Here is a 15,912-nt window from a genome sequence, read left to right as displayed (position 1 = left end):
TACTACTCAATCTAACACATATGATACAAAGTAAGTTACACGCTTCCAACATTACTTTGTTCCGTTCTTCTTCAATCAAATAAAAACTATACTTTGTTAGACTGGAAGCGGATTACGCTACCCTGAGGGACCTTTTTAGAGATAAACATTTGCAATATTTAAGGTTTTTACACCATAATAATTTACAAAATCTAGTATATGTGAACATTGTGAAACTATACGAAAGCGGCATTCCTTTCAACTCACAGACTGTTGACGTTGAAAAAGGTGAGGTAAGCAGTTTCTTAGTACCGCAAATCTTATCGCACAAACGTCCTATAATTGTTTATGAATCATGGTTAAACACTCTCAACCAAAGAGAGAAGCACTGGAAACTCCAATGCAAAATCTGCCCACTACTTATTTTGAAAAGTAAAACCAATTGCAATTGTTAACGTTTCCACACGCGATAAACAAACACTTCCACACCCAGGTTTTGTTGTCATTGACAGATAGGAAAACCCTTCCCAAATGCTGTTGTAAAGGAGGACGAGTTTAACCGTTTGGTTGGAGGTCACTCACTTAAAGGTTAGGAATGTAACAAAGATGGATGAGTAACTTGCTTCTTGGTGATTTTACAGCATATAAAGCATACAATGAATGTATAATAGTGCCCATTGGGTATATAATATTTGAAAATAGCTTCCTGCGCTACTTTTTTGCAGCAAGAAACGACCTAGAACCCGTTCGTTGACAAGAACCGTTGGTGTGTTTGCAGACCGGTAACGACCAGACAAAAACAGCTCGTAACATGATTACCATCGATTTTTCTTCCCCAATACGCCAGATGTAATAGGAGAGAATTCGAGTTTTTTAATCAAAAATCCACATCCTAGCTTCGGCACCAGATACGGTACCGTGTTGTGATTGTAACTTGATTGTAGAACCACTAACATCAAATCCGGCGTCCGGTGACCAGGCGGCAGACTGATTTGCATTGAATCAATGTCTTTCATTACAAATGGAACAGCAGCGGCACCGGCAACAGCAACCACAACGGCAGCACCAGTTTGGAGACGTTAATAACGTCGATGACCGTCGGCGATCATCAATTCGGTCACCTACCTCGGACTACAACAAACCCCTTCGTCATATTGCCACCCCAAATTTCCTTTCCCGGACGAGATGGAATATCAAGTCCGTGCGCTGCATGGTGATCGATTGCGTGGCAGAACAGAATGTGCATTGGTATTGCACACGAAATTGGGCATCGTTAAGGTGCCCCCGAATTGGTTCGCACCACACGACATCGCCCGTGCGGTAGGTAAGACAAAACAATTCGCACTTCGATCCCCGGGATAGTAGGTATGGCAAGGGGCTGTAGGCTGTGGCTTAAATTGACTGCGAAGGCATCACCAAGACATGGACGGCATGGACAGCCAACTGCAATTTTGGTCACCAGCGACAAAGACGTGCATTAATGCGGCCTCTGCAAATATTTACCGTCCCGCGTCGATAAGATCACCCGCAACACGAAACACATCCCAAGTGAGGTTGGGTTCCAACATTGTGTGTATTATATTTCTCGCGTGGCAAATAATTTGGGTAAACACAAGGCAGTGGCCAGCAGGAACTAGGATTGCTCCAAGATGCCTGAACATTTTGCGACCGAGCCCTCATTTTCAAGATAGTGAATGATGTCATTGTTAAATGCTGTTTGACAACACAACACAAAACACCTTCCAAACTCTTCAACATGTGGGGCGCTCGAGTACGAATTGGCATCAATATAAATTTTGACTCATATTGCACAAATACAACACAAGTGTCCATAAGATGTGCATTACATCGCCTAAATATGGTTGCAAGTTTATTCACCTTCACGATGGACATCCACTTCTTTTGGCATTTTGCCAACCATTTTCAATGTCAAAACTTACAATCCGTGAGCGGTCAGTCACACACCACTGTTTGCGAAATTTTAATCAAAACAAAAATCGAAAACGCCATCGTGTCTATATGCCCACGCAATCGCGCATTGGTGTGCTGCTACTATCGTCTCTTTTTATCCATGTGTACCCTTGCGGCATACTAATCCATCAGAATGCATAATATGTCTTTTACGGAGCTGCGAATGATGCTACTCGGTTTCTGAACCGGCTTTGGGGTTTGTTTTTATTCAAGCATCGAATGCTTTTATAGCAACGGTGGGACCCCCATCGAGAGCAGGAGACAAACACACGAAGCCAAAAAAAAAGAACTACAAGCACAGGGTCAAGATCAAGACGCGGAAGTGAATTATCTTTCTTAGCACTGGATTGCCTGTGCTGTTATCGAATGGAGCAGCCTGGTGGGATGTGGTTGGGTTTCTAATGTTATCTTATTATTCTGGTTTGCGACCAACAAGTCATCGCGATACGCGGACGGAGAGAAATGCCTGTCTAAATTAGTTAAATAACTTCCTATTATACTCATTTGTTAAGTTTGACACTAGTGCGTTGGACGATAAACTAAAAATGACCGGAATCATACTCTAAGGCAATGTTCTAACTTGGTTGCGGGCAACATGTTGCTGGCGAAATATATGGCTGGCGTCTTGGTATGACGTATGACGTTTGTCAGTGTCGAAATTGTATTGCATTTTTACAAATATAATAGTGCCGTGAAAAATAGATTTGTCCACTAAATTTAAACAATTGTATGGAATTGCTGCAAACTTTGGTTAAACAAGAGTCAATTAAACAAGTCAATAACATCATGCCAAACCATAAATTGATAGGTGAGCGATTGTAGCCCACCGGATATGACGCCTAATCCCAAAAGTTGCTAGCAACTTTCATAGACCACCCCGCCAGCAACATGTTGCGGAACTGTGTTGCCCGCAACTAAGTTAGACCATTGCCTAAGCCAGTTTTTTTGTATGCGTTTTGACGTCTACAGGCTTATTCGCTTTAGTGATGGGAAATGATACCAAAGTTGGGATCAGATCGTGTAAATTTAAACGATATCGAGATCGGAGATTTCGTTAGGGATCACAATCCCCATACAAGGGATCACTATTTCTATGTAATGGTGACCCCGGATCGTTAGGGATCATCAGCGCTATTCAACAGTGATCCAGGATCCTTTGATCCCATATTATAGGATTGGATCAGATTTGTTAAGCCTGGATCGGATTGGATCAACCGATCCACATCCAAATTCTCATCACTAATCCGCTTACAGCCCGCCATACAAATGGTAAGATTAGATTGTTTTCCTAATGCAAAGAAAGCAACTAACCCAGGCTCGACAAATGTCAAAACAAAGAACTTTACTAGCTGGTCTAAACCAGGTTAGGCCATATTTACTGTGTGCTAAAAATGTAAACAATTGTTTTAACGAAAACAATAAAAAAGGATTATTTCAGTAATCAGATTTATATTTTGTGGGAAATCAATTGAATTTAAAGTTAAAATAGATTTAAAGTTAGAGATAGAGATACAGGGTAAAAGCTTAAGCTTTCTAACTTATGGTATGATCTGCACTAATAATAATTTGTCAGCAGCTGTCATGTTGCTTGAGCAAACAAGAACCTTTTTTTTTAATAAAAAAATAAAAACTTTGGAGCTATGATCCACAGACGGTGAAATTATCTAGCTAAAAAAATGATTCAATACTCCACTATTTAGTTTTTCACGTTAGTCGGGTAGCAATTAAATCGTCATGGTGTGTAATAATTGTCTAGAAATTGGAACAAATCACCGAAACCCAGCTGGTCCGCCTGATTGTACACGAAATTCTTCATCAAACACACGCGACATTGATCATGAGTTCACTCTCTTTACCATGTTTCAAACATTCACAGCAAACAAGAAACGATCGCCCCAACGTCGACATCAGTTGTTAATCGTCTTTTGGAAGTCGGTGATGGCCAACGTATTCATTTCGCCATTTCTTTATGCCTTCGCACCATCACACAAAAAAGGCACAATCCTATCGTTCGCTCCAAATCGTTCGTGGCCAAATAATAAACAGAACCACCTTTTTTCCTTACCCCTTGTTTTGTTTGTTGCTGCTGCTGCTTTGCATTCTTTTCTCATATTCGCAACACATCGGACCCGGTTCAAGGAATGCGAGATGGAACGCTTTTTGGGCACTGTAAATCTCCAGCTCCCGCAGGACGGTTCCAAACGGTGACCACAGCTGGACAGCATCGAACGTCCACCGTACGTTCGTTATGCGTTCGCAGCGCTCCGGAGAACATGGGGAAAGAATGTTGCGGGCACCGGTTTATACTCTACCCAGGGAGCTGGGACCGAGACCGAGATGAAGACGACAAAAGCCTGGAAACGGATACAGCTAGCATATGCGATATTGCGAGCGCGTAAGGAATTTATTGGTACAACAGCATGAGCAAAACAGGAACGGGAACGAATGGACAACGATTGTGAAGCCAAAACAGAAGAAAAACGTACCAACCGAATAACGCCAGAAGTACCAAAAGAAATCGGGAATGGATGAAATATTTGTTTTTTTTTTCATTGCATAAATGTGTGTTTGTGTGTGTGTGTATGATATATTTTTTGCTTTCTTTATTTCATTTCCTGATTTCGCTCCAAATTCTTTGCGTGCTCATTATTTTCCGTTCTATATGTGGAGGTTCGCTTTTTTTTTATCTCGTGCTTTTATTGAATCGTTTTTGTCCACTTGAAGCATTCGTCCAACCTATCCGGGACCGAATGTTCAGGTCTCTCGTAAATGTTCCTTAACTACCCCCCATCGCCTTCCTCCCCCGAAGGGAAAGGCTAATAAAAACTCAGGAGCAGGTAGCAACCGAAACAGCACGCTGCTGCCCCTCAGGCATGGCACGCGATAAAATAAGAGTAAAACCAATGCCACGACACATACAGCAAACACCTCGTCCTCGAGACCACTTTTCTGGCCACCACAATCACCGGTTTGGCGTTGGTTTTTTGGAAGTTTTGTCTTATTCCGTCGTTTGGCTATCGCGCTCAACCCGTTTTTTTAAATATGTTCTAACTATAGCGTATTTTTTTCTTGGGTAGTAAAAATTAAAGATAAAAAATAATAATGATTGACAAAATCGGAGATAAGCGAATAGCAAAATACATATCTTATATGTTGCATAAAATGTTTTTGACACGATGTATATTTGAAATTTGAGGATGGAATTTGGTGAAAATAGCTATAAATATGTTTTTTTTCTGGATACAACAACAACAACCATCACTATCAACGGTTGGTATCTAAATAATTTTCATTATTTTTGTCCAAATTCCCTTTTTCCAGGTGAAATACGTTTGCTCTAAGGTTGCGATGAAACACGAAATCAAGCATTGAAATTTCATTTAAAAAATGTTCTTTTCCCTTCGAAATCATACAATCCGTGATCCGTAAATCATTCAAGAACGATCGGTTACATGGAAAAGGAAAAATAGAAGAAAGGAATAAAAACAGAACAAACTTTAAAAAATGTAATTTGCGCCAGCACACCAGGAAGCCTCAATTCGGGAGCAAAAATATGCCCGTAGGTGCCTACTGTTTCATTCCACAATCGCCACCTCTACACGCATACACAGTACCCTCGATAAAAAGATTAATTTTCATTTGGCTCCCGGTTTTCATTTCGGCACAGCCCGAATTGAGCAGCATCTGTACTGCCAAACAAGAATGAAATGTGTTTTCACAACAACGGCAGAGAAAACTTCCGAGATGGTTATCATGTACGCTTGGTGCGTACAACGTAACGTTGGCACATTTCTGCAATTCCAGATCCTTGGTGTGGCTTTGATTACCATTTGATGGAAGTACACGGTTCCCCATATTCTAACACTGTATAATTTTTTATTTTTGTTTCTCTTCCTCCGAATTTTGCTTCGCTCCACTAATGTATGAACGCATGTATGATTTAAAGCCCCAAAACCTTTAAAAAACAACGGGCGATCATTTCGATACCATGCCCCGAAGGGATAGCCCCAAGATCATTAGATATTTCTTCTTTTTGTATAGAAACTGTCTGCTCCTATTGTAGTTTTTATTCAAATTTAAGGTCCCCTTACTTATGCTCCTGTTCTTATGTTCTGTGAAACGAATCGAGGTAAATCTGAATGTTAAGAATCGAAAGGAAGCTAATGTGTACTTTCGGGGAAAAACTTAAACTGTATATCGTGGCACGTTTTACTTTATTTTTTCCCCTTCAGCATACAGAGATCGAACGCTAAAGGCACACATGCAGATAGTTGGCCCCATTAGGTTGGTCTCAAGGACACCGCGGCTCGTGAAGGTGTGGATGGCTATTGCACCGGCTGTTACCGTGCTGCTACTGCCAACTAGACGCGGGGAAGATCGTTAAAATCATTTGCAAACGGGGAATCACTAATTTTGTCCCAAAATATATGAATATGGCCACCTTTACGGCAGTTTTGTTCTTCTTTTCACAAAACCTGCTTAATTGCTTCAACTGTGCCACCACGGGGTTTTGTGGCTGAATCGCCTCCACTTATCTGGTTGCCCACCAAACATCTGCGGTGACGTCAGCTACGGCAGCGGTGTAACATCGACGATCCGATCTTCACCAAAGGCACTTGACTCGAATTATTCACCATCGCATCGAATCTCCATCAATCATGCATGGGGATAGGAAGAGAAACAAACGGATACGCACGTACACACATACGGGCCAGAGTCGCTGTTTGTGACCCTTGGGCACCCATTTAGCCTCATTCATGCTTCGTTTTGTCGGTGGTTCTCGTTGCTTTTACAAAACCCATTCCAGTTGACCGTGGCCGACCGTGAACAACAAATGTTCCAAACCGATCGACAACTTCGTTATTCGCTCTACCCCTGTATAAAGGGACGAATGAATGACCAGCGGTGTTGTTGAAAGTTTGATCATTGATCTGGCGAAGAAGGAGTACCTATAGAGTCGCGGACAGATGGACACAGATTTGACAGGCGGAGAAATTGATGTTTAAGGACACTTCAGACTTGGAACGCCTTCGATAACAGTCAATCAAGCTTCATCACATTGGTCGATTCAACCCTGTAATTATCCATCTTGTTAAAAAAAAAACAAAGCACGAAAGGAAACATCAGCTAGTGTATAAAAATATTTTTTTCCAATTTCACTGATATCACCAATATCCAGCGAAATCAATTCTTACGCGGTGAAGTTTATAACAATACTTAAAATAGGCTACTGACATTCCATAGACTAATTTTTGCATGACTAATAAAATCAACAATAGGTTATGACTTTATTTGCCATTCCAGGGCTCAGCCTAGTACGCTTACCTTGAAAACTGAGCTATCCATCGCTTAAATGTATCGTTACCAACGTGTTACACTATGCACAGGAGATAAAAAACCGTGTGCAAGGAATTCATAGCGGCACACAAATATGAAGCAGTTTTCGAGCACCCTTTGACTGATTTTCCTTCAAATTATCTTCTCCTTAACGTACGTTAATCTCTCGCCCACACACACACACCCACCTGTAAGCACACAAGCAAACATCACAATCTTATCAGAGCATTTCCGTCATTTCCCAAGTCCGCCCCATTCCATTTGCCCTTCGACAGGGCATACCATTAAAAATAGTTTTCCACACCCTATGTGTCGAAAGTTGCGCAACACGTTGTACTTTCATTTTCGCTCTCTGTCTCGCTCCTGCGCGTGCAATAATGAGTTGATTGTTTTTCAATGTTAAATTTGTTATCAACTCGTTCGGAAGTGCTTTTTGACTCATCTAGGTGTTGTCATGGCCGTTCCGTGGAACAGTAGGGCGTAATGTCAGTGCCGAAAAGGTTGTTGGTTCGTGCAATGGCACAGTTGCCCCCCCCCCCCCCCCTTCCCCCGCGTTCTCAAGTGCGTCAATGAGCAAAGGAATCAGTTCAGTACACACCCCAAAAACCAAACTGCTTCTTGCTACAGCGTGAACGGAAACACTTACCGTACTATTGTACATTGCGATGATTTGGTTATACAGTGTGACCGCACGTTATATATCGCTGTGGGTTTAGTATGTTTCTAGGGTTGGATGCACAACACGTCAAACCGCTCCGAGCAGGACCGAACCCCCAGGTCCGTTCGGCGAAAGGCAAAAAAAAAAAGGGTTATTCTCGCCTACTCTTTCATCTTTCAGGTGAGTTCTCTCCTTCCTTCGAAATCCACCCTGATCCACCCGTGGATAGGTTATACAATATGGAATGGCGACAGAACTCGGTACGGATTACCGAATTGTTCACGCCAGTTTATGATCGATCGTCACTTCGACCGGACACAGCACAGGAGTACACGCGTGTGAATTCGAGTGTACAAAACTAAGTTAAAAAAAAGAGCATCACATCCACCGCGGTTCAAAAGTGCAGTGAAGTTTGTGCATATTTTGTTTATTAACAATGATGAGTGCAAACGTATGTGTATTAGCAATCCGTTTTAAAAGACCAGTGAAGTGAGCGTTTTCGCTAACATTTAAAGTCTTAAATAAGTCTCATTTGACTTTTACACACTCGGGCTTGCCAGCTGCACGAAACGAAAAACTCAGTTCACAAACAAGCGACGAACCTCGCTTCATTGCGTTTGTTGGATTTAACGCCGGAGTAGCGTCGTTTGACGACGTTGTTTTTTTTATTCAGTTGTGTTTCCTTCGGGTGGTTTTCATGGTTCATGAGAATTGTAGAACCTTTCACAAGTCGTCTTACGTAACGGGCGTAGACGGAACAGCCTCGGAAATGTAGTTAACAGCATGAAACCTGCTGGTAGCACTACCACCGTGCGCCTCCATCGAGTGCATAAAAACCGAAAGCGATAGCTGTGGATGCAACACTGTACGCTTCTTGTTGCACCATACACAGTCTTACACTTGCTAAAAAAAAAGGAAAAGATTCACTCATCTTTTTTGAAACGTTCGATTAAACACAGCAAACACTACCCCCCAATCGTCACTCTCGGTCCGTCAAGCTCAGACAGCCGATCATTTATTAAAAGGCAGTGAAGTTACTTGATGATGCACGTTTTAACTTAAACAATGCCCACTCACAGGTAAACACGACAGCAAACAGGCTGCCACCAGCATGCGGCACTGGTACGGATGCACTACCGCAAAGCAATTAGTCGCTGGTGCTACCATTGAGAGGGAAGTTGGCTTTAAATTTACATACAAGTGCGACTAGTTTGTAGGGCGAACATTCAGTTGATACTGTTGAATAGCAATGCGATTCTTTCAAGAGCTGCATAAAATTGCTGGCAGTTAAACTTTACGAGCTCCAAAACAGCTTAGTAATAGAACTAACCGTTTAATCTCTAACTTCAATACATGCAATATCGCAAAAATTTGTCATAATTTGCATTTCATCCAAACTGTTAGTATAGCATACCGCTTCTAATTTCATTTTGTTTTTGAATTGTGATACACTCGATGACGTTTATTTCGCCATTTGGCACTGCATATTCGCGTTCGCGCTATCGTCATCCCGGAATGACAGCGTTTTCCGCACAATCCGTACAGAATTCAATCCTATCGGCTACCTGTTGATGATCTGGCCCTGATTAACCAATCATAAGCGGTCAAAGTAATCGCACTATCATCAGTGCACCATTGTGTTGTGATGCACCATATAGTGCTTACTGCCTACCTTAGTCTCCCATTTTATACACAACGATTATTTTTGACGTGTTTCAAATGTGGCTTCATATTTACCACCCAGATGAAATATTACCATACTAGTTATTTTTTTAAATTGAGCTGATAAGCATTCGACATTCCAAAAAAGGCCATAAATTGAATATTTTATTATATTTATAAATCAAAAATATTATTATTATGAATCTTCCACTGTACGACTAGTTTAAATAGTGACTGTTTGTTAATATAATTCATTGTAGAAAAAAATATTATTGAATCTTATCTAACACAACAATCAAAACCCATATAATGCTTTTTCAACTGCACAAATTGCAAAATAGTAAATAGTGTTGTATCACTAATTCTGAGCATTCAATCACTTTGTACACTAAGTGCTAACTATTCAATAAAACTGTATATATTCTCGTTAAACCCAAATGCAAATGTTTCGCTCGGCTTAACTCATATGCCAATCAATCATTATGATTTTCCCCATTCAACTGGTTAATTACACGTGCTATTCAAACCAATTAACGATACGGTATCATCTACCGTTTATGGATGGAAGGTTGCCCCTTCCTTAACGGAGAGACATCACGTGAAACGAAGAGCTTTCAAAGTCACTGCCGACCGAGTAACCTCCGATCAAGGGTGATCTATAGTAACATAGACAACATCAGCAACCACAACAACACATCATGTCTAGAATACATTTTAAGTTACTGATTCTCAGGTGTGAAACGAAGCAACAAATAATAGAACGCACAGCTTTTGAAGCTGGTTTGCACCGGTACACCAACGGGTGCGTGGGGATGCGTGCTCGCGAGGAATTGGTAATTAAATCTTTCCACCTAGCGCCATTCCAAACCACACGCAAAACGATTTTAAACGCAGCCGGATAGAAAACGTCAGACGACTTGATCTTGATGCAGGCACCTCGAACATCAACATGATCGGTCTCCACCCTACAGCTATTTACACCGAACCTCATTACCATAATTCGGAAAACTGGTACGATGAGCTTGAGTCCCCGAAAATGCGAATCAATCTTATGCGAGACAAGCTGTGCAAACTGAACCGGTTCTCTCACAGCCCTGCTCATTACGACGAAAGGAAATGTAGAGCGCTCTCCGAATGTGGCCTGACGAGGGACACTAACGAGGATAGTATAGAACTTATGGTGGCACCCGTTCTGCAGGGCAAATTCGCTTAATTTGTCGGCGGAAAGCTAATGTTCGTTGAATGTAAGATTGGTTGAGACAGCGCGCGAAACTGCAAAACATAATTTAACTAAAACGCCCGGTCCTGAAATGACTATGTTCATCAGGTAACACGAATGAGTTTTTGGAATATTGGTAGCTTGTTTTTTTTTCGTGTGGAAGGCTGCACCTTCAAACTTCCATACTTTACTGGCCTTTAAATGGCAACTTTGCCGCCTGTAATGGAAGTGCTGAGTGTGCAAGCGGAATTATGTAAGGCACTATCTAAGTGTAACGACAAACAACGTTAATTATTGTGCGCACCTTTTTTGGGAACACCTTCGCAGTTTCCTCCCATCAAGACCATTGAAAGAGCTTCACAAGTAGTATTTCAACGTTAGCTAATTTGTTTTTGAACTTATGTTAGTGTATTTAACACACAGATCGTAACAATTAGCACATAATTCGATCTAAAATATTGCAGAATTTAAAGTAAGTGTCAGCAAACAGATCATTATTGTATGTTTAAAAAAAACATAACATTCATGTCATAACATTCAGTCAGTATGTAAATCGATTAATAACATCATCAGAATTCAAGTTTCTTTCAAATAAACGATTTTACACGACCAGGACAAAAAGGCTTTCTTTTTTTTTCGCTCCACAAATGAACACTTGTACGAATGAATCGAGACGAATGGATGAACGTCGCCCCGAAACGAACGAGGCTGCGTACGGTTCGAACGCAGCCGAAGCCAAACAGCAGCCCCCGAAGGCTCCGCACACCATTGTACGACAACCCCGCGCGCAGGTGTGGTGTGGGAATGGCATCAGATTGAGCATGCGAGCGAACGAGACAAGCTCGTGCTTGCGGACGGAATGTTGTGCTGTACGGGATGGGGCGAAACGGAACGCGAACAAACAGCAGAACAAAATTCCTGCTTAATATCGTTCGCTTTCAGTTTCATTTTAGCACCCGGCCGGATTGGAGGTGTTCCGCAGCACGTTCGCAACTGCAATGTGTAGTAGTTGATCTGCTCGTGTCTAAGTCAGTGCAGCGTCACAATCGCCATTCGTTAGTGCACCAATATACAACACGTGTAAAATTTTAGCTTGTGATCATAATTTTGCGCCTGCCACTATCTGCCACCAGTAAGCTGCCAGGATTCGTCTTTACTTAAATGTGCAACTCGAAAGCTCATGATAGTCTGTGACAGATGTACTGTGTACTCAAGTTGCTTTATTTTTCTTCTCGCCGATATCTGTGTGTGTGTGTATGTGTGTGTGTGTTTCACGCTCCAAAAAATACAGCAGCTTTTTGTGAAGCTGGGTCATGTTTGTGTCTACAGCGAAAAAAAAAAAGAAATGCCAAAACCCCATGCCACGCTTCAGGCAAATGTTAATCTATTTTTTGTTGACCTGGTACGCTTTTGCGAAATAAGGAAAACAGTGCTAACGAGGCAACAATAAACAAGAATATTGAGAGAGTTCGGAACCACAACCGTTCTGGCGTGCTAGTGAAGTGTTTGAAGCGATATATTCGAAATCTGGTTGTTGGTGCTTAAAGTGATCGATTGTAGTAGCTTGCAAATAAGCGTCACAAGTCGAATTGGAGTTGCATCTTTCAACTCACCTCCTCCGCGCTTCGACAAGCAGCATTTCTTCGTTGGGAAGTAATCTATCCGTTTTATTATATTTGCGTAGCCAAAAAGTACGGTCGGTGCATAATATCGAGTGAGTTCCACGTTTTATCCGCAAGATGTTTCCCTGCAGGCAGTACGCGTATCGTTTGTGAGTGCCGGAGTTGTGTGTAACCCGTAGATAAGCGAAGCAACGCCGAACCTTGATCACCACCGATCACCGATCCGAAAGGTGAGGTGCGTTTTGATCAACGTTTCTCACTGCCTGCTCCATCGCATTACTTTGCACGCTACCGCGAGAGCGCAAAAACACATTGCACACGTTCGGGCGTATTCGATTCACCACCACGACAACCGCGGAATGCAATCGATCTGCGATGCGTGGTAACGGCAGCGACTTTGTCTGTTTTCTCCACATGCAAGTATGATCGAGAGCTCTAGCCTAGGACACACCGCGCGATTGGTTCGACCGACCGATCAGAGCGGTCTCGTAGTGGAGCCCGGGTGTACACTTGATATGCCCCCGGCCTGGTATCTTGGCGCGTGGGTGCGTTGAGGCTGACGAAAGCAAGCCAGTTGCAATTGCAGGAGCACGATAGCCGCTGCCGGGTTCCATTCGCTTGACATGTACGCGCGCAACCAGCGATACGGATCTGATCCGATACAATAGTGCACACGCGCCTAAATACGCGCTACCTTCTGCTGATGGTGTCGCTGTTGTATGTTGCATTTAGACGACGAAATTGCATCGCTACATAACGTCAGAAGGTATTAGTCTCACTCATTGGTGGCTTGCGTTATCATTAGTGCGTCTCATCGGTCGATTTCGCCAACAACATGAGGCTTCGTTTTAGCGATTGATTTGTGTTCCCCTTTTTTATTCCCTTTTGCCTTCAAGTTACGTTAGCGATTTTTATATTCCTTTTTTCTCCCGAATGGAAGTCGTAAAGTTGTCCATCCGGCTGGGCAACGTGCTGCTCCCGTAGCCCAAAATCTACCCCGAATTTCGGCACTTCCAGCGCTTGACGTCGTTTAATCGCGCGGCTTTGATCACCCGGAGGGGGGTTTGCTTTCGCCAAACACGCATACCTACAAAACACACACAGTGCCATACACACATTCGAGCAGCTCGAATCAAAGGAAGTGAAACACGGCGGGCAAAAATCCTTCTGCTGCAGCTTCCAAAAACCAGTACCGCTGCCGGTTGATCATCAGGCCGGAGGTGCGACCGGTTTTTATTTTGTTTTTCACCTTTCGGGAGGGAGAGAGATTGGTTGCAAAATTAACGCGACTGTCATTGCCATCTCTGCTGCTCTGAACAGATATTCGTTCCCGCCGATATTCGTTCGCTTCATTCCCGGCAGGAAGCGACTGTAGCAAAAGTAGTCCCACAAAGACATATCTCGAAGAAACAACATAAAAAAAAACCACCAACTGTTCATAAAATATCCATCCCCATTTCCATGGCACCGGAGAACTTCTTCTGTGTTTGCTACCAAAACACACCGAGAATTCCACAGCATCATTTCAACAGCCCAAAAGCAGCTCCTCAGCATTCCCGTGCGGGAAAGGATGAGCGTGCAACGCTTGTGCCATAAATGAAAGCCCACGAAAAGTTGCGCACCCGTATGTTCCGGAACCATTTCCAAAACAAAAGCCCCACACACCCGAGCCACACTGTACTGTATGACAGCACACAGTACAAAAGAAATAACCGTTTTTGGACAACAAGCTTGTCCGACCACAACGGGAATGACCATGCGGTTGCACGTTACGGTACATTCCACTGCTTTTAACAGCTCCTTCTGGTACGAACATAAACAAAACTACACATTGGCTATGCCAGTGGGGAACCATCCTTAATGGCTGGGACTTGGCGAGCATATAAACCCTCGGGTGGGCCAATTTTGGGACAATGAGTGCCCGAAACAAGTACCCTTGGCGGAGGAAGGGTGCGATGATGAGCAGGACACCGAACCACGTATGGTAGCGGTGGCTCAATTAACGTGCGCCCTCGTCCCACACGAAAACCGGGCGGTAATCGTTTGGGAGACTTTCTTCCTTATCAGCGCGCTCACGGAGGGAGTCCTTTCCGTTGGTGGATATTATCTCAGCACACTTTTACTGCGTTGATGGTTATTTTTTTTTATTTTTATGAAAACGGAAGAGAGATCGAATCGTGATCAGCAACCGGTTCACTGGTGAATGGTTATTTTTGGTACCAAGAGAGAAAAAAAAAACAAAACCACACATCAGATGATGACGCATCAGGTATGCGTGTGGACGAACGCCATGGCCAATTATATCTTCTTGACCGGTTCATCGTCCTTACTCCAAAAATGCTTTACATACATGCATCCCAGTCAAACATTCGAGCCATTTAAGGTTTAGGGTACCCATTTACAATGCACTACAGTGCATGCTAACATCACATCACCAAATGTCCTCCACCCTAACGGCGAGAAGCAGTTCGATCAGTCGACTTTACCTCCACCGTACTGTTCCACTGCAAGTTTCGAATTGGTTTTGCTGGGCGTGTGAATTGTTTTCCTAATTAAGGTCATCGTTGATTATAGAGCCGGAAACTCCCGAAAACCCGAACAGTTCGACTACAATGTGCCCCGATATACCGGAACCAGACGAGATAAAAAAAATACATGCGGCTGCTGAATGCATGAGAGAGATTTTGTCCATACAAACTCCCATCTGATCTGGAATTTTGCTAGCAAAGCGGACCGGTTTTTGACGAAACGAGATGATCCTCATCTATCACATGTGTGCAGGTGACTGTAAACGTTTCAAACCGGCACAAAATCTGTGATCTATCAACCATGTCTGCGATGCATTTTGATCGTCGAAACCACCTGAAATATCATTTAACAGCTATGGCTTATTAACAGTTGGCTGATCAACCAGTTTAACTGCAGATAATCAAAAAAATTGTAAAGTTCATTATGATTCTTGCATAATAATTTAAACCCAATCAACTATTGTCAACTATGTCTAACTATTGATTGTTCCATTTGGGACGGCCCGTACCAAAATCCCATCCGGACCAATTTCCCGTACACAGGCCTGACTATCCAGCTACGGGTAAATAAAGTCACAGAAAGCCAGAAATGGCAGGCCTCTAGACCTCTTGAGGTTGTTGTGCCGATAAAGAAGAAGAAGATTAATTGTTTCATAATGAAAAGTGAGTGCCAACTTTTGCATAACGAACTTGCCAACAATGGTTCTATGTATTCATGCATCTTTGTTCAGTAGCAAAGAATTAAAAAGTATAAAACAATAGATACATTTTATTAAAATAAAGAAATCAGTTTTCCTCTACTACATCATATCGTAGATAGTAACTTTAACATAAAAAACATTTGTCCAAAACATTTCTGAGCGTCCTGGTAATAAACCAGCTACTTTAATCTTTTCGATTTTCACTGCTTGCCCATCGTACCTCGATGAGAAATAT

The 15,912-nt window shown here is 42.6% G+C and overlaps 1 protein-coding gene across 1 annotated transcript in view; it reads right to left on the bottom strand.

The window, feature by feature from the left end:
• Nucleotides 1-15,912, bottom strand: part of LOC128718077 (uncharacterized) — a 41,891-nt gene that overhangs the window by 5,801 nt on the left and 20,178 nt on the right. The gene's annotated exons all lie outside the window — the stretch shown is intronic.

This window comes from Anopheles marshallii, chromosome 2, assembly GCF_943734725.1.
Source record: "Anopheles marshallii chromosome 2, idAnoMarsDA_429_01, whole genome shotgun sequence".
Classification (NCBI taxonomy): Eukaryota; Metazoa; Arthropoda; class Insecta; order Diptera; family Culicidae; genus Anopheles; species Anopheles marshallii.
Note: the sequence above shows the minus strand (reverse complement) of the source record. Positions and strands in the feature narration are given on the sequence as shown.